Source organism: Triticum dicoccoides, chromosome 1A (assembly GCF_002162155.2).
Source record: "Triticum dicoccoides isolate Atlit2015 ecotype Zavitan chromosome 1A, WEW_v2.0, whole genome shotgun sequence".
In the NCBI taxonomy this organism is placed as follows: domain Eukaryota; kingdom Viridiplantae; phylum Streptophyta; class Magnoliopsida; order Poales; family Poaceae; genus Triticum; species Triticum dicoccoides.
Window position 1 is genome coordinate 363,927,496 of NC_041380.1, and position 18,915 is coordinate 363,946,410.

Consider the following 18,915-nt stretch of genomic DNA (forward strand, 5'->3'; position numbering starts at 1 on the left):
TCGGCGAGACAAGGTACTGGCCTACAGATAAATCAAACAAGCAAGGAGCAGGCAAGGTAATAGTCTCCGGATGATGTTTATCAAAGAACAATTTGTATTTAAGCTCCCCCTCCCTATTCTTTATAATGAAATCATGTCCTACCATACTCTTATAATCTAAATAAACACGAGGCAGCAATTTTTCTTCCTTCTCATAATGCCTAATAGGTATGTTAAAATATGCAGCTAGGCGTGAAGCATAGATACCACCAAAGATGGGGCCCTTTGTATGGTTCAGACTCAACCGTTTAGCAATAATACCGCCCATACTCACAGAGTTATCATAGAATAACCCGTGGAACAAAATGATAATATCAGGAATACTAAGGTTTCCACAGTTTCCACGACCAATTAAGCAACGACTAGCAAATATTGTGAAGTAGCATAAAACAGGAAAATGTATGCTAGTGATTCGTGCATCGGAAACCTTCCTTGTTTCCCCTACAGTGATGGTATCAATAAACCCATCCACATCGTCATGATGTGGTTACTCTATTTTGCCCTCGAAAGGGATCAAACAAACCCGACAAAAATCATAATGTGACATCTTCTTAACCACATCATATAAATGAAACTCTACTGAAGGAGGTGATTCCCTAGGATAATAGTAGAAGTTTTGCACAAAAGTATTGGTGAGTAGATGTTGTTCGCGTTGGTCATGGAGGAAGTCGGTGAGGCCTGCATTCTTAGCCAATTCATAAAAATCCTCATAAATCTCGGTGGCTCTCAAGAAATCACCGGAGGGCCATTCACACGGCCTAACCTCCGCGGTGTGAGGCAAATTATATTTGGGCTTCTGTGCCTCTTCATTTTGCTTTTCCCTTGAGCTTCGGCTTGATGAGCCCCTAAAAAATCTCTTCATCATTTTCTGAAAAATTCTGAAATTTTTAGTAACTTCAAAATAAAAGTGAACCAAACTCAATAATATTGATAGCAACTACTCCTACAAGTGCCTAGAGCCTATATCATGCATCAAAACTACTTGGAACCATATAAATTTGACATGCAAGCTCAAAAACATGGTCATCTAGGCAGCATAAATTTGCAATGAATAAAGCTCTAGAACAAAAACTAATTGGACCAATGGAAGAGTCACCTACCAAGGAACAATCTCCCCAAGCAGTTTTGTGAGAGGTGCTTTGAGCAAGGAGATCGAAAATGGCAGCAAAATGAGCTTGGACTCGGGTTTGAGCTGGTTATTCGTGTTTGTGGGAGGAAGAAGGAGTGTGTGGGTGAAAGTATAAGTGGAGGAGGGCCACCGTGGGCCCACGAGGCAGGGGGCGCGCCCAGGGGGTAGGGCGCGCCCCTGACCCTCGTGGCCATGTGCCAGCTCCTCCTGATGTGTTCTCAGTGCCAGATATTCTCAAATATTCCAGAAAAAATCATATTTAAATTTCAGGGCATTTGGAGAACTTTTATTTTCGGGGTATTTTTATATTGCACGGATAATTCAGATAACAGACAGAAAATACTATTTTTATTTTATTTAATATAAATAACAGAAAGTAAAAGTGGGATACAGAAGGTTGTGCCTTCTAGTTTCATCCATCTCATGCTCATCTAAAGGAATCCACTAACAAGGTTGATCAAGTCTTGTTAACGAACTCATTCCGAATAACATGGAACCGGAGGAATTTCAAATAACACTATGTTACCTCAACGGGGATATGCACATCCCCAATAATAAGAATATCATATTTCTTCTTGACAATAGGAAGAGGAAATTCAAAACCTCCAAATATAATCGATGGAAATTTTCCAATAGAATTGATACTATGGACTTGAGGTTGTTTCCTCGGAAAGTGTACCATATGCTCATTACCATTAACATGAAAAGTGACATTGCCTTTAGTGCAATCAATAACAGCCCCTGCAGTATTCAAAAAGTGTCTTCCAAGAATAATAGACATACTATCATCCTCGGGAATATCAAGAATAACAAAGTCTATTAAAATAGTAACGTTTGCAACTACAACAAGCACATCCTCACAAATACTGACAGCTATAGCAGTTGATTTATCAGCCATTTGCAAAGATATTTCAGTAGGTGTCAACTTATTCAAATCAAGTCTAAAATATAAAGAGAGAGGCATAACACTAACACCGGCTCCAAGATCACATAAAGCAGTTTTAACATAGTTTCTTTTAATAGAGCATGGTATAGTGGGTACTCCTAGATCTCCAAGTTTCTTTGGTATTCCACCCTCAAAAGTATAATTAGCAAGCATGGTGGAAATTTCAGCTTCCGGTATCTTTCTTTTATTTGTAACAATATCTTTCATATACTTAGCATAAGGATTCATTTTGAGCATATCAGTTAATCGCATACGCAAAAAGATAGGTCTAATCATTTCAGCAAAGCGCTCAAAATCCTCACCATCCTTTTTCTTGGATGGTTTGGGAGGAAAAGGCATGGGTTTCTGAACCCATGGTTCTCTTTCTTTACCATGTTTCCTAGCAACAAAGTCTTTCTTATCATAACGTTGATTCTTTGATTGTGGGTTATCAAGATCAACAACAGGTTTAATTTCTATATCATTATCATTACTAGGTTGAGCATCATCATGAGCATTATCATTAACATTATCACTAGTTTCAGGTTCATTACCAGATTGTGTTTCAGCATCAGAAATAGAAATATCATTTGGATTCTCAGGTGTTTCAGTAATAGGTTTACTAGAAGCATGCAAAGTCCTATCATTTTTCTTTTTCTTCCTATTAGAAGGACTAGGTGCATCTACATTATTTCTCTGACAATCTTGCTCAATTCTCTTAGGACGGCCTTCAGGATACAAAGGTTCCTTAGTCATTTTACCACCTCTAGTCATAACTCTAACAGCATTATCATTATTTTTACTATTCAATTCATTGAGCAAATCATTTTGAGCTTTAAGTACTTGTTCTACTTGAGTGGTAACCATAGAAGCATATTTGCTAATAAGTTTAAGTTCACCTTTAACAATAGCCATATAATCACCCAAGTGTTCAGGCATATTTCAATTGTATTTCAATTGTCTACCAAAATAAGCATTAAAATCTTCTTGCTTAGCCTAAATTTATCAAACTCATCTAAGCATGGGCTAGCAAACTTAGTAAATGGGATTTCAGCTTTATCATATCTATAGAGAGAATTTACCTTTACTACCTGTGTCGGGTTATCAAGACCATGAGTTTCTTCAATAGGTAATGGATTAAGATCATATGTTTCTTCAACAGGCGGTAAATTAAGACCATGTATTTCTTTAATAGGAGGTAAATTCTTAACATCTTCAGCTTTAATACCTTTTTCTTTCATAGATTTCTTTGCCTCTTGCATATCTTCAGGACTGAGAAATAGAATACCTCTCTTATTCGGAGTTGGTTTAGGAATAGGCTCAGGAACTGGCTCAGGAGGTGTCCAATTATTTTCATTTGTCAACATATTATTCAATAGAATTTCAGCTTCATCCGGTGTTCTTTCCCTAAAAACAGAACCAGCACAACTATCCAGGTAATCTCTGGAGGCATCGGTTAGTCCATTATAAATGATATCAAGTATTTCATTTTTCTTAAGAGGAGGATCAGGCAAAGCATTAAGTAATTTGAGAAGCCTCCCCCAAGCTTGTGGGAGACTCTCTTCTTCTATTTGCACAAAATTATATATATCCCTCAAAGCAGCTTGTTTCTTATGAGCAGGGAATATTTAGCACAGAAGTAATAAATCGTATCCTGGGGACTACGCACACAACCAGGATCAAGAGAATTAAACCATATCTTAGCATCACCCTTTAATGAGAACGTAAATATTTTAAGGATATAAAAGTAACGAGTTCTCTCATCATTAGTGAACAGGGTAGCTATATCATTTAATTTAGTAAGATGTGCCACAACAGTTTTAGATTCATAGCCATGAAAAGGATCAGATTCAACCAAAGTAATTATATCAGGATCAACAGAGAATTCATAATCCTTATCGGTAACACAGATAGGTGAAGTAGCAAAAGCAGGGCCAGGTTTCATTCTAGCATTTAGAGATTGCTGATTCCATTTAGCTAATAACCTCTTGAGTTCGTATCTATCTTTGCAAGCTAAAATAGCTAAAGAAGCTTCTTTATCAAAAACATAACCCTTAGGAATAACGGGCAAGTCTTCATCATCACTTTCATCAGTATTATCAGATTCAATATTTTCATTCTCTCTAACCCTAGCAAGTTGTTCATCAAGAAATTCATCAAGTGGCACAGTAGTATCAAGCATAGACGTAGTTTCATCATAAGTATCATGCATAGCAGAAGTGGCATCATGAATAACATGCGACATATCAGAACGAATAGCAGAAGCAGGTTTAGGTGTCGCAAGCTTACTCAAAACATAAGGTGAATCAGGTGTAGAGCTAGATGGCAGTTCCTTACCTCCCCTCGTAGTTGAGGGATAAATCTTGGTTTTTGGATCTCTCAAGTTCTTCATAATGTTAAGCAGATATAAATCCCAAGTCACTCAAAGAATAGAGCTATGCTCCCCAGCAACGGTGCCAGAAAATAGTCTTGATAACCCACAAGTATAAGGGATCGCAACAGTTTTCGAGGGTAGAGTATTCAACCCAAATTTATTGATTCGACACAAGGGGAGCCAAAGAATATTCTCAAGTATTAGCAGTTGAGTTGTCAATTCAACCGCACCTGGAAACTTAATATCTGCAGCAAAGTATTTAGTAGCAAAATAATATGATAGTAGTGGTAACGGTAGCAAACGGTAATAGTAGCAAAAGTAATGTTTTTGGTATTTTGTAATAATGATAGCAATAGCAACGGAAAAGTAAATAAGCCAAGAAAAATATATGGAAAGCTCGTAGGCAATGGATCAGTGACGGAGAATTATGCCGGATGCGGTTCATCATGTAACAGTCATAACCTAGGGTGACACAGAACTAGCTCTAGTTCATCAATGTAATGTAGGCATGTATTCTGAATATAGTCGTACGTGCTTATGGAAAAGAACTTGCATGACATCTTTTGTCCTACCCTCCCGTGGCAGCGGGGTCCTAACGGAAACTAAGGGATATTAAGGGCTCCTTTTAATAGAGTACCGGAACAAAGAATTAACACATAGTGAATACATGAACTCCTCAAACTACGGTCATCACCGGTAAGTATCCCGATTATTGTCACTTCGGGGTTAATGGATCATAACACATAATAGGTGACTATAGACTTGCAGATAGGATCAAGAACTCTCATATATTGATGAAAACATAATAGTTTCAGATCTGAAATTATGGCACTCGGACCCTAGTGACAAGCATTAAGCATAGCAAAGTCATAGCAACATCAATCTCAGAACATAGTGGATACTAGGGATCAAACCCTAACAAAACTAACTCGATTACAGGATAGATCTCATGTAACACCCACGATGCAGCTATATCTCCCACGTGTCGGAGCACGACTTAGAGCCATAGCCGCATAGTAGGCATGTCGCAAGAGGAGTAATATTTACACATCCCATGTACTAAAAAAGAAAGGGATAAAGAGTTGGCTTACAATCGCCACTTCACACAATACATAAATATAGCATTACATCATCCAGATACAATCAAGGTCCGACTACGGAACCAAATAAAGAAACACAACCCCAAATGCAAAAGATCCCGATCGCCCCAACTAGGCTCCACTACTGATCAATTGGAAACGAAACAACACAACAAACACGGTCTTCACCGAGCTCCCACTTGAGCTCAGTTGCGTCACCTGCACTGGTATCATCGGCACCTGCAACTGTTTGGAAGTATCTGTGAGTCACGGGGACCCAGCAATCTCACACCCTCGCGATCAAGACTATTTAAGCTTTAGGTAGGAAAAGGGGTAGTGAGGTGGAGCTGCAGCAAGCACTAGCATATATGGTGGCTAACATACGCAAATAAGAGCGAGAAGAGAAACAAAGCAACGGTCATGAACTAGAAGTGATAAAGAAGTGATCCTGAAACTACTTACGTTCAAGCATAACACAAGAACCGTGTTCACTTCCCGGACTCCACCGGAAAGAGACCATCACGACTACACACACAGTTGATTCATTTTAATTAAATTAAGTGTCAACTTTTCTACAACCGGATATTAACAAATTCCCATCTACCCATAACCGCGGGCACGGCTTTCGAAAGTTCAAAACCCTGCAGGGGTGTCCCAACTTAGCCCATCACAAGCTCTCACGGTCAACGAAGGATATTCCTTCTCCCGGGAAGACCCGATCAGACTCAGAATCCTGGTTACAAGACATTTTGACAATGGTAAAACAAGACCAGCAAAGCCTCCCGATGTGCTGACAAATCCCGATAGGAGCTGCACATATCTCGTTCTCAGGGCACACCGGATGAACACTACATACAACTAAAACCAACCCTCAAGTTTCCCCGAGGTGGCGCTGCAAGTGGCTCTGTTTTGGACCAACACTCAGAGGAGCACTGGCCCGGGGGTTTAAAATAAAGATGACCCTTGAGTCTGCAGAACCCAAGGGAAAAAAGCTTAGGTGGCAAATGGTAAAACCAAGGTTGGGCCTTCATGGAGGAGTTTTATTCAAAGAGAACTGTCAGGGGGTTCCCATTATAACCCAACCGCGTAAGGAACGCAAAATCAAGGAACATAACACCTGTATGACGGAAACTAGGGCGGCAAGAGTGGAACAAAACACCAGGCATAAGGCCGAGCCTTCCACCCTTTACCAAGTATATAGATGCATTAAAGTAAACAAGATATAATAATGATATCCCAACAAATATCCATGTTCCAACATGGAAAAAACTTCATCTTCACCTGCAACTAGCAACGCTATAAGAGGGGCTGAGCAAAGCGGTAACATAGCCAAACAACGGTTTGCTAGGAAAGGTGGGTTAGAGGCTTGACATGGCAATATGGGAGGCATTATATAGCAAGTGGTAGGTATCGCAGCATAACAATAGAGTGAGCAACTAGCAAGAAAAGATAGAAGTGATTTCGAGGGTATGGTCATCTTACCTGAGATCCCGCAAGGAAGAAGAACGAGTTCATGAAGAAGACAAACGGACGTAGTCGAACGAATCCTCACAACTCCGGAATAGAACCGAAGCGAACGAGAGAAGCAATCCGGAAAGAAGCAAGCCACATAGTAAACAACCAACACATAACCATGGCATGATGCACAACCAAGTATGATGCATGTCTGGTTTAATGAGGCATGGCATGGCAAAGTGCACAAGCAAAACTACAAGTTAAGTGAAGCTCGATATGCAACGAGTTGCATATTGACCAAACACCACATCAATAATTTAGTTCGCTCTTGGTTATGAACCCAACAATATTAGAAGTTGTCAAACATGGCAAGAGGTGAAGCATATGAAAACTACCTATCTAGACAAGTTTAAATGAGGCCGGAACACCAAACAACAATTCTGAAAAATCCCCATGTGCAATTTATGGATTTTGTACTGTTCTACCCTAAACCCAATTTTAGAGTTATTAAACATGCAAAGTAAAGCCACCAAGTTAAACTAGGAATTTTTCTACCCCATTTACATATAAAGTTTATTTAAAATGGAGCTATGGTTATTTAGTTATGAAATAAATCATTTTAGCATGGCATTTGAGCAAATTAAAGCAAACATCATTTTAAGCATTTCAAACATTAATGAAAGTGGCAAATTATTAATCTACACAAAATTCTAAGGAAGTTTCATATATTAAGTTTTTTACATGTGATGCATGGTTGGTGAGTTATTAAATGCAAGAAGAACAGGGACTTTTCTGTAAAATAGTCATCTCTGGAATAATGGCAAAATTCGCAGGACCAGGGAAAAACCATAGCGGGTCGAATCTGGCCGGCCCAAAAGTGGAAGGGTGGGGCGTAGCGGTGGCTCACCATGGGCCGAGGCCCACTTGGTGCAGAGGCTGGACCGGGCAGACTGGGTCGCGCGGGGCGTGGAAGGAGCTGGGCCTTGCAGCTGGCCTCGCTGGCGTCGGATCGGGCCAATGACGGGGCGACGCTCGTCCTGTGGCTCGAAGCAGAGGGAGCCAGTAGGCGCGGCTTGGACTCCGGCGACGGTGAGGTAGGGCAACGGCGAGGCGAGGCAGGGACCCGCCGGATCCGGCGGGGGTCGGAACTTGGACGACGACGACGAGGTCGACGGCAAGCACCAGCGGCGGCGGCTTGCTGCGAGGGAGAGAGAGAGAGAGTTGGTGAGGAGAAGGATGGGGAAAGGTAAGGGAGAGTGAGCCGGCAGCGTGACCTGGGCGCCGGTCGGAGTAGGGGTCACCGGCGGATCTGGCCTGGGGGTGGAGGAGGCCGGTGACGGCGGCACTCCGGCACGGTGGCGAGGTCGAGCAGACGGAACGGTCGGGGTCGAAGGGCTCCTCCCCTCGATCCAGATCGAGAGCGAGGGAGCTTGAGGCGCAGAGGCGATCGGGCCCAGGGCAGCCCGGGGCGGGTCTCCCATGGGCTACGCGGGCCGCGGTGGTGGGAACCGGTTAGGGCGACGTGGCAGAAGCGAAGAGGCTGAGGGTGGCGGCGCTGGGAGGCGGCTGGCCGCTGGCGGTGCGCCAAGTGGCGGAGGTGGGCTGGCAGCGCCAGATCCGAGGGAAAAATGGCGGCTGGCTGCGGAATTTGAGGAGGGGTGTAGGTAGGAGGCCAAAATGGCATGTGGATGGTGTTTATATAAGGAAGGGGTTAGGGTTTGGTGGGTTTGAGGCCGTTTTAGAGCGTCCGATCGCGATCCGGTGGTTCTGATCGGAGGGGGGGTTTAGAGAGCTAGTTGTGGGCTATGTAGAGGGCCATGGGCTGAGAGGAGAGAAGATAAGTGCAGCCCGGCAAGACTTTCGGAGACCGAAAACTTCCGATGTTTGACCGACTATATTGCCGCCATAGTTTAACGGTTGGGGTATCAAACGAACTTTGAATGCGATGAAACTTGGCAGGCGGTCTACTGACAACATAACAAAACCGCACGCCAACTTTCAACCCATTCCGAGAACATTTTTTGGCCACTTATAAAATAAAATTTCGGACATGCCGCGGGCGCGTGCAAGTGTGGTTGGACTCAGAACGGACAGTGGAGAGAACGGGGGAACCCGGACGGATGCAAGTTTTGAGAACATGATGATGCAATGCGGATGGTGACATGGCAACGTCAGCGAATAACTGGAAGACACCTGGCACATCGGTCTCGGGGTGTCACAACACTCCACCACTATGAGAGGATCTCGTCCCGAGATCTAGGACAACACCGGAGGGAAACGGAAGAGGAAGAGAAGAGGTAAAACTAAGTTGCTTCTTTGACAAATGGGTGAAACCACAAACCTTGAGAGGTTGAACAAATTGAAAGAAAGAAAAACCACGAAGATGAACAAAATTGAAAACAATCCGTTAGAAAGGAGGAACAAGGAACATTACGGGAACCTTGTAGGTTTAAAGACATAAGAAGAGGGTTACAATGGACAAGGAGTACATGCAAGCACTCCGGTAGAACGAGATGCAAGACTTGATAAGGCAAAAAGAACTTTAGCAGAGGGCACAACACTCCGGTTAAATGAATAAACACGATCCTCACAACTTGAGATGATGAGGGAAAAGAGCAACATCACAATGCCTCCGGAACAAATGAATGGAAAACTAGATGGTTGGAAAGAAAAGAATGGAGAAGAAGAATGGCAACTCTCGCAATTAAAATTACAAGGGCATGCTTATGAAGAAAAGGTTGAACGGAGTTGTTGGAAAATCAACAACAACAAAACAAGCTTGCAGTGGGCTTATGGAGAACATCTCAAAACTATGAGGTGAAATTCTGCCACTAACGAAAAGAATAGATTGGATTGATGTCAACAAGGAGACGAGAAGCTTATTTCACCGGGATGATAACTGAAGAACTCGAGTCATTTATAAGCACCATAAATAGCAACAATCCTTAGGGAAAGCTTTAGGTGAAATATAACCCAAGATAACTCCAATGAAGGAATGATTGGTTGAAAAGATGTCTTGAGCGAATAGAAAATGATGGATTTAGATATGTCACTCTTGAAAACTTGTGAATCATGAAACACGAAGGGAAATTATCAACAATGACATAACACCACCTCAAAAGATGAGATATGAAAGAATTGCACTTGGGAATGCAAGATTAAGAATTCTTGAACTCCTCAAAACAAAACATGTGTTGGGTACCATGTTGATTAAAGAGTATAGCTTAGAGGATCAATATTCCGAGAGAAATCTTGAAGAACAATTTAAGAATGAAAAGAATCCTTGACGAACCACCATGTAGAGTCTCCATGAAGAACTCCGGTAATAAAAGAATGATCAAAAGAAGTGAAGGATGAAATAATAAGATTGAGTCCTTGCAATGGTTGGATGAAGCTTTGCGACAAGATAAAGTGGAAAGTTGGAACTCCGGAAGAAAAGATAAAGCATCTCGAACCGAGAATGTGATATGATGAACCACTCCGGAAAGAAGAAATTAGATCACTTGGATGAAACAATAATAAGAATTACGTTATGCGTATCCTTCACCAATTAAATTGATGACGAGCAACGGATTTGGCATACCACTTATTCTCGTAGAAAGCATTAATATAGATATAGCGCCAACTTGGGAAGGTCTTCTGCGAACCACCGATAGGATTGGGAAGAATGAATGAATTGATATGATAAACGAAGGAAGAAGAATCTTGGAAGAACCACCATAAGAATTGAAAACGAACAAAGAAAAGATAGCGAAACACCGAGAGGAATTAGAAAATGAACGAAGATACTTGAGAGAATTTAGATGCAAGTGAACGAAGAGATCTCGAGTTTATTAGATAATACTTGAATGATGCACCGGTAAGATTTAGAGAAAGAGAGCTGAAAACTGAGAATGAATAATTCTGATATGATGGCCTCCGGAGAATCAAGCTGAAAAGACTCCTGAAATGCTCCGGATAGATAAAAAGAATTCTCACAATAAAAAACAATTATGAGAGGATGGCATCAAGCTTGAACTACGCATCTTCGAGAGAACGGACCAAGATTTAGAGGAAACACTTCTTCAGTCTTCACATCCGAGAATGACGACGAGAAACACCACAAAGAATTGTTGAGGCACTCCGGAATGAAAATTAGAAAGGTTGAACCAATGATGAAAAGAATTATAAGATCTTGGAGAAACCATCTGACTGATTATAATTCATTCTTACGTCAAACTTGGAAAAGAATTTGAAAATCACTCCGGAAAGAATTAGAAGAGTCAGGTAAGATCCTGGGAAAGACCTGTGGGTTAGGGCCCACTCAAAAGAAACACCGTTGAACGATTTCTTGAAAAGAGAGATTGCACCAGTTGAATTAAATGGCTTGAATGAGATAACAACCTTGAAATAGGTTGAACGGATCGAATAGATAACATCTTCTGAGATATCTTCGCACTCCGGAACAAATGAATAGAGAGAGGTGAATGATTAAGAGGTGCAACGGCATGGTAAAGCATTTGAAACAATGAAAGGAATATGATCAACACCGAAAACTTGAATTGAATCCATCGGAGAAGAAAAAGAATGAAGAATATTGAACTTTAGCTTCCTTAGCATCTTCATGAGAATCATCGGATAAGAACATTGATGGAAAAGAATGGAGAGACTTCACATCCATAAAATAAATACTTGATTAAGAACTATGAGTCCTTGAAGAAACAAAGGGTGGGAGGGCGGGAAAACAAAGGCAACTTGGGACGGATGAATCAAACACCGTTGACGAAAACTGAGTTGATCTTGCGGATGTTGAAAAAATGATAGGATCATCTTGAAGAGAACCACACCGGTTGAAAAGGATTGACATGACAATCTCGATTATCATGAAGGATTAGTATTCACATAGAAATATGAGAACACCGCTTGGAAAAGGTATGGAATCAACACTTGACATCGAAGCAACTCGAATACCACAACTGAAAAACAAAACAAAGGATTGACTTGCAAAATAAGCCGGAAACAAACATATGATAGATCCCATATCGTATCATGTGTCTGTTCGAAAGATATTCTAGGAGCTACTTGAATTCCCACTTATAAACTCCTGAAACTTTCTGGTTATGCAATCATGTTTTGGGGATACAGGGGAAGCATAATATCTCACCCAACACTAGCAAATCCTACATCCAGCTGTATCCATCTTTCAACACATAACCAAGAAACCTTCAGAAATCATTTACCTCAACCTTCGAAAAGCATCCGTTATACGAGTTATGGCAATACTCCCGAACTCCCGCCCCAGTACTGGATGGCGTCGAGGTTATCTCACCAACAACTGCATAAAAGATATTTTCGATGTCGGCGAACTCAGGTATTCCAGAACTGCAACGATAAAATTGTGACGACAGCACCTCGGAGCTCAACTTCCCGGGACACTGCCACAACCCCTAAATGTCAGGAGGCACCAAGAATAATGTTCTCGTCACAAAACCATCGGAACGATTCCAAGATACCCGCATGATCCTAAAAAAATTTCGTGAAATTTGAGAAGAGAAGAGTCAAAACTCTACGTCAGGAGGCCTCACCAGAGCGATGAAGGGACTAGGGAGTAAAAAGAATCCTACTCTCCGATATATATAATCCTATAAGACTCAAAACATTTTTCTAGACTCAACAACGCCAGCGATTCGATCAAGCAGGGGGATCCTAAGTCGGGGATGGCTCTGATTACCAACTTGTAACACCCACGATGCAGCTATATCTCCCACGTGTTGGAGCACGACTTAGAGGCATAGCCGCATAGTAGGCATGTCGCAACAGGGGTAATCTTTACACACCCCATGTACTGAAAAAGAAAGGGATAAAAGGTTGGCTTACAATCGCCACTTCACACAATACACAAATATAGCATTACATCATCCAGATACAATCAAGGTCCGACTATGAAACCAAATAAAGAAAGACAACCCTTAATGCAAAAGATCCCCTGGAAACAAAACAACACAACGAACATGATCTTCACTGAGCTCCACTACTGATCAACTGGAAACAAAACAACACAACGAACACGATCTTCACCGAGCTCCCACTTGAGCTCAGTTACGTCACCTGCACTAGTATCATCGGCACCTGCAACTGTTTGGAAGTATCTGTGAGTCACGGGGACTCAGCAATCTCACACCCTCGTGATCAAGACTATTTAAGCTTTAGGTAGGAAAAGGGGTAGTGAGGTGGAGCTGCAGCAAGCACTAGCATATATGGTGGCTAACATACGCAAATAAGAGCGAGAAGAGAAACAAAGCAACGGTCATGGACTAGAAGTGATCAAGAAGTGAACCTGAAACTACTGACGTTCAAGCATAACACAAGAACCGTCTTCACTTCCCGGACTCCGCCTGAAAGAGACCATCACGGCTACGCACGTGGTTGATTCATTTTAATTAAATTAAGTGTCAAGTTTTCTACAACCGGATATTAACAAATTCCCATCTGCCCATAACCGCGGGCACGGCTTTCGAAAGTTCAAAACCCTCAGGGGTGTCCCAACTTAGCCCATCACAAGCTCTCACGGGATATTCCTTCTCCTAGGAAGACCCGATCAGACTCGGAATCCCGGTTACAAGACATTTTGACAATGGTAAAATAAGACCAGCAAAGCCGCCCGATGTGCTGACAAATCCCGACAGGAGCTGCACATATCTCGTTCTCAGGGCACACCGGATGAACACTACGTACAACTAAAACCAACCCTCAAGTTTCCCCTAGGTGGCACTGCAAGTAGCTCTGTTTTGGACCAACACTCAGAGGAGCACTGGCCCAGGGGTTTAAAATAAAGATGACCCTTGAGTCTACAGAACCCAAGGGAAAAAGGCTTAGGTGGCAAATGGTAAAACCAAGGTTGGCCCTTGCTGGAGGAGTTTTATTCAAAGCAAACTATCAAGGGGTTCCCATTATAACCCAACCGCGTAAGGAACACAAAATGAAGGAACATAACACCGGTATGACGGAAACAAGAGCGGCAAGAGTGGAACAAAACACCAGGCATAAGGCCGAGCCTTCCACCCTTTACCAAGTATATAGATGCATTATAGTAAACAAGATATAATAATGATATCCCAACAAATATCCATGTTCCAACATGGAACAAACTTCATCTTCACCTGCAACTAGCAACGCTATAAGAGGGGCTGAGCAAAGCAGTAACATAGCCAAACAACGGTTTGCTAGGAAAGGTGGGTTATAGGCTTGACATGGCAATATGGAAGGCATGATATAGCAAGTGGTAGGTATCGCAACAAAGCAATAGAGCGAGCAACTAGCAAGCAAAGATATAAGTGATTTCGAGGGTATGGTCATCTTGCCTGAGATCCCGCAAGGAAGAAGAACGAGTCCATGAAGAAGACAAACGGACGTAGTCGAACGAATCCTCACAACTCCGGAACGGAACCGAAGCTAACGAGAGAAGCAACCCGGAAAGAAGCAAGCAACATAGTAAACAACCAACACCTAACCATGGCATGATGCACAACCAAGTATGATGCATGTTCGGTTTAATGAGGCATGGCATGGCAAACTGCACAAGCAAAACTACAAGTTAAGTGGAGCTCGATATGCAACGAGTTGCATATTGACGAAACACCACATCAATTATTTATATGAACCCAACAATATTAAAAGTTGCCAAACATGGCAAGAGGTGAAGCATATAAAAACTACCTATCTAGACAAGTTTAAATGAGGCCGAAACACCAAACAACAATTCCGAAAAATCCCCATGTGCAATTTATGGATTTTGTACTGTTCTGCCCTAAACCTAATTTTAGAGTTATTAAACATACAAAGTAAAGCCACCAGTTTAAACTAGGCATTTTTTACCCCATTTACATATAAAGTTTATTTAAAATGGAGCTACGGTTATTAAGTTATGAAATAAATCATTTTAGCATGGCAATTGAGCAAACTAAAGCAAACATCATTTTAAGCATTTCAAACATGAATGAAAGTGGCAAATTATTAATCTACACAAAATTCTACGCAAGTTTCATATATTAAGTTTTTACATGTGATGCATGGTTGGTGAGTTATTAAATGCAAGAAGAACAGGGACTTTTCTGTAAAACAGTCATCTCTGGAATAATGTCAAAATTCACAGGACCAGGGAAAAACCATAGCGGGCCGAATCTGGCCGGCCCAAAAGTGGAAGGGTGGGGTGCAGCGGTGGCTCACCATGGGCCGAGGCCCACTTGGTGCAGAGGCTGGACCGGGCGGACTGGGCCGCGCGGTGCGTGGAAGGAGCTTGGCCTTGCAGCTGGCCTCGCTGGCGCCGGATCGGGCCAACGACGGGGCGATGCTCGTCCTGTGGCTCGAAGCAGAGGGAGCCAGCAGGCGCGGCTTGGACTCCGGCGACGACGAGGTAGAGCAGCGGCGAGGCGAGGCAGGGACCCGCCGGATCCGGCGGGGGTCGGAACTTGGACGACGACGACGAGGTCGACGGCGAGCACCAGCGGCGGCGGCTTGCTGTGAGGGAGAGAGAGAGAGAGAGCTGGTGAGGAGAAGGATGGGGAAAGGTAAGGCAGAGAGAGTCGGCAGCCTGACCTGGGCGCCGGTCGAAGCAGGGGTCGCCGGCGGATCTGGCCTGGGGGTGGAGGAGGCCGGTAACGGCGGCGCTCCGACGCTGTGGCGAGGTCGAGCAGACCGAACGGTCGGGGTCGAGGGGCTCCTCCCCTCGATCCAGATCGAGAGCGAGGGAGCTTGAGGCACGGGGGTGATCGGGCCCAGGGCGGCCCGGGACGGGTCTCCCGTGTGCTTCACGGGCTGCGGCGGTGGGAACCGGTTGGGGCGACGTGGCAGAAGCGGAGAGGCTGAGGGTGGCGGTGCTGGGCGGCGGCTGGCCGCTGGTGGCACGCCAAGTGGCGGAGGTGCGCTGGCGGCGCCAGATCCGAGGGAAAAACGGCGGCTGGCTGTGGAATTTGAGGAGGGGGTAGGTAGGAGGCCAAAATGGCATGTGGAGGGTGTTTATATAAGGAAGGGGTTAGGGTTTGGTGGGTTTGAGGCCGTTTCAAGGCGTCCGATCGCGATCCGGTGGTTCCGATCGGAGGGGGGTTTAGAGAGCTAGTTGTGGGGTGTGTAGAGGGCCATGGGCTGAGAGGAGCGAAGAGAAGTGCAGCCCGGTAAGACTTTCGGAGACCGAAAACGTCCGATGTTTGACCGGCTATATTGCCACTATAGTTTAACGGTGGGCTATCAAACGGACTCTGAATGCGGTGAACCTTGGCAGGCGGTCTACTGACAACATAACAACATCGCACGCCAACTTTCAACCCATTCCGAGAACATTTTTTGGCCACTTATAAAATAAAATTTTGGACATGCCGCGGGCACGTGCAAGTGTGGTTGGACTCAGAACGGACAGCGGAGAGAACGGGGGAACCCGGACGGATGCAAGTTCTGAGAACATGATGATGCAATGCGTATGGTGACATGGCAACATCAGCGAATAACTGGAAGACACCTGGCACATCGGTCTCGGGGCGTCACATCTCATCCAACCCATCACCGTCCAGCAAGCCTACGATGGAATTACTCACGCACAGCGGTGAGCATCATGAAATTGGTGATGGAGGATGGTTTGATGATGACGATGGCGATGGATTACCCTCTCCGGAGCCCCAAACGGACTCCAGATCAGCCCTCTCGAGAGGTTTTAGGGCTTGGCAGCGGCTCCGTATCGTAAAACGCGATGATTTCTTCTCTCTGATTTTTTTCTCCCCGAAAGCAAATATATAGAGTTGGTCTTGAGGTCGGAGGAGCTCCATGATAACCCACAAGTATAGGGGATCGCAACAGCTTTCGAGGTAGAGTATTCAACCCAAATTTATTGATTCGACACAAGGGGACCCAAAGAATATTCTCAAGTATTAGCAGCCGAGTTGACCACACCTAGAAACTTAGTATCTGCATTAGAGTGTTTAGTAGCAAAGTAATATGATAGTGATGGTAACGGTAACAAAAGAGTAATGAAAGCAAAGTAATGTTTTTGGTATTTTGTAGTGATTGTAACAATAGCAACGGGAAAGTAAATAAGCGTAAACCAGTATATGGAAAGCTTGTAGGCATCGGATCAATGATGGATAATTATGTCGGATGCGGTTCATCATGTAATAGTCATAACATAGGGTGACACAAAACTAGCTCCAATTCGTCAATGTAATGTGGGCATGTATTCCGAATATAGTCATACGTGCTAATGGAAAAGAACTTGCATGACATCTTTTGTCCTACCCTCCCGTGGCAGCAGGGTCCTAATGGAAACTAAGGGATATTAAGGCCTCCTTTTAATAGAGAACCGGAACAAAGCATTAGCACATAGTGAATACATGAACTCCTCAAACTACGGTCATCACCGGTAAGTATCCCGATTATTGTCACTTCGGGGTTAACGGATCATAACACATAATAGGTGACTATAGACTTGCAAGATAGGATCTAGAACTCTCATATATTGATGAAAACATAATAGGTTCAGATCTGAAATCATGGCACTCGGGCCCTAGTGACAAGCATTAAGCATAGAAAAGTCATAGCAACATCAATCTCAGAACATAGTGGATACTAGGGATCAAACCCTAACAAAACTAACTTGATTACATGGTGAATCTCATCCAACCCATCACCGTCCAGCAAGCCTACGATGGAATTACTCATGCACGGCGGTGAGCATCATGAAATTGGTGATGGAGGATGGTTGATGATGACGACGGCGATGAATCCCCCTCTCCGGAGCCCTGAACGGACTCCAGATCAGCCCTCCCGAGAGGTTTTAGGGCTTGGCGGCGGCTCCGTATCGTAAAACGCGATTATTTCTTCTTTGCTATTTTTTCTCCCCGAAAGCAGTTATATAGAGTTGGAGTTGGATTCGAGGGTTCTCCAGGGGGCCCACGAGGTAGGGAGGCGCGCCCTAGGGGGGGCGCCCCCACCCTCGTGAGATGGGTGTGGGCCCCCTGGTCTTCATCTTTGGCAAGGATTTTTTATTATTTATTGTAAGATATTCAGTGGAGTTTCAGGTCATTCCGAGAACTTTTGTTTTCTACACATAAAACAACATCATGGCAATACTGCTGAAAACAGCGTCAGTCCGAGTTAGTTCCATTCAAATCATACAAGTTAGAGTCCAAAACAAGGGCAAAAGTGTTTGGAAAAGTAGATACGATGGAGACGTATCACTCCAGGGGGCCCACGAGGTAGGGGGGCAGGCGCGCCCCCCACCCTCATGGACAGGTGGTGGGCCCCCTGGTCTTCATCTTTTGCAGGTATTTTTTATATTTTCCGAATAGATGTTCCGTGAAGTTTTAGGTCATTCCAAGAACTTTTGTTTCTGCACATAAATAACACCATGGTAATTCTGCTGAAAACAGCGTCAGTCCGGGTTAGTTCCATTCAAATCATGCAAGTTAGAGTCCAAAACAAGGGTAAAAGTGTTTGGAAAAGTAGATATAACGAAGAGGTATCAGCCCCAGAAGAAGAAATGTTTTGAAACCGGTAAGACCGAGTCTCAGAAGAATAACAAGGGCGGAGCCTCTAAAGAGACTGAATGTTTCTACTGCAAACAGAAAGGACACTAGAAGCATAAGTGCAAGAAGTATTTGGCGGATAAGATGAATGGTTCTTCCGGTTAAGGTATAATCGTTATACAAAGTTAATGTTATTCTACTTGTAAATTTATGTATGTCATGAGTATTTGATACTTATTGGTTGCTCCTGTTTTGCAAACCGATACAGGGACTACAGAAAGCTCACAAGGAGAGAAGAAATAAAGTCATGATACAAGTTGGGAATGGTGATGGGATCGCTACTCGGTGACCATCGAAGTCATGTCTTTAGTTTATCTTCATGATTTATCTTAGAAATAAAATAATTGTTATTCGGGGTTATGTAA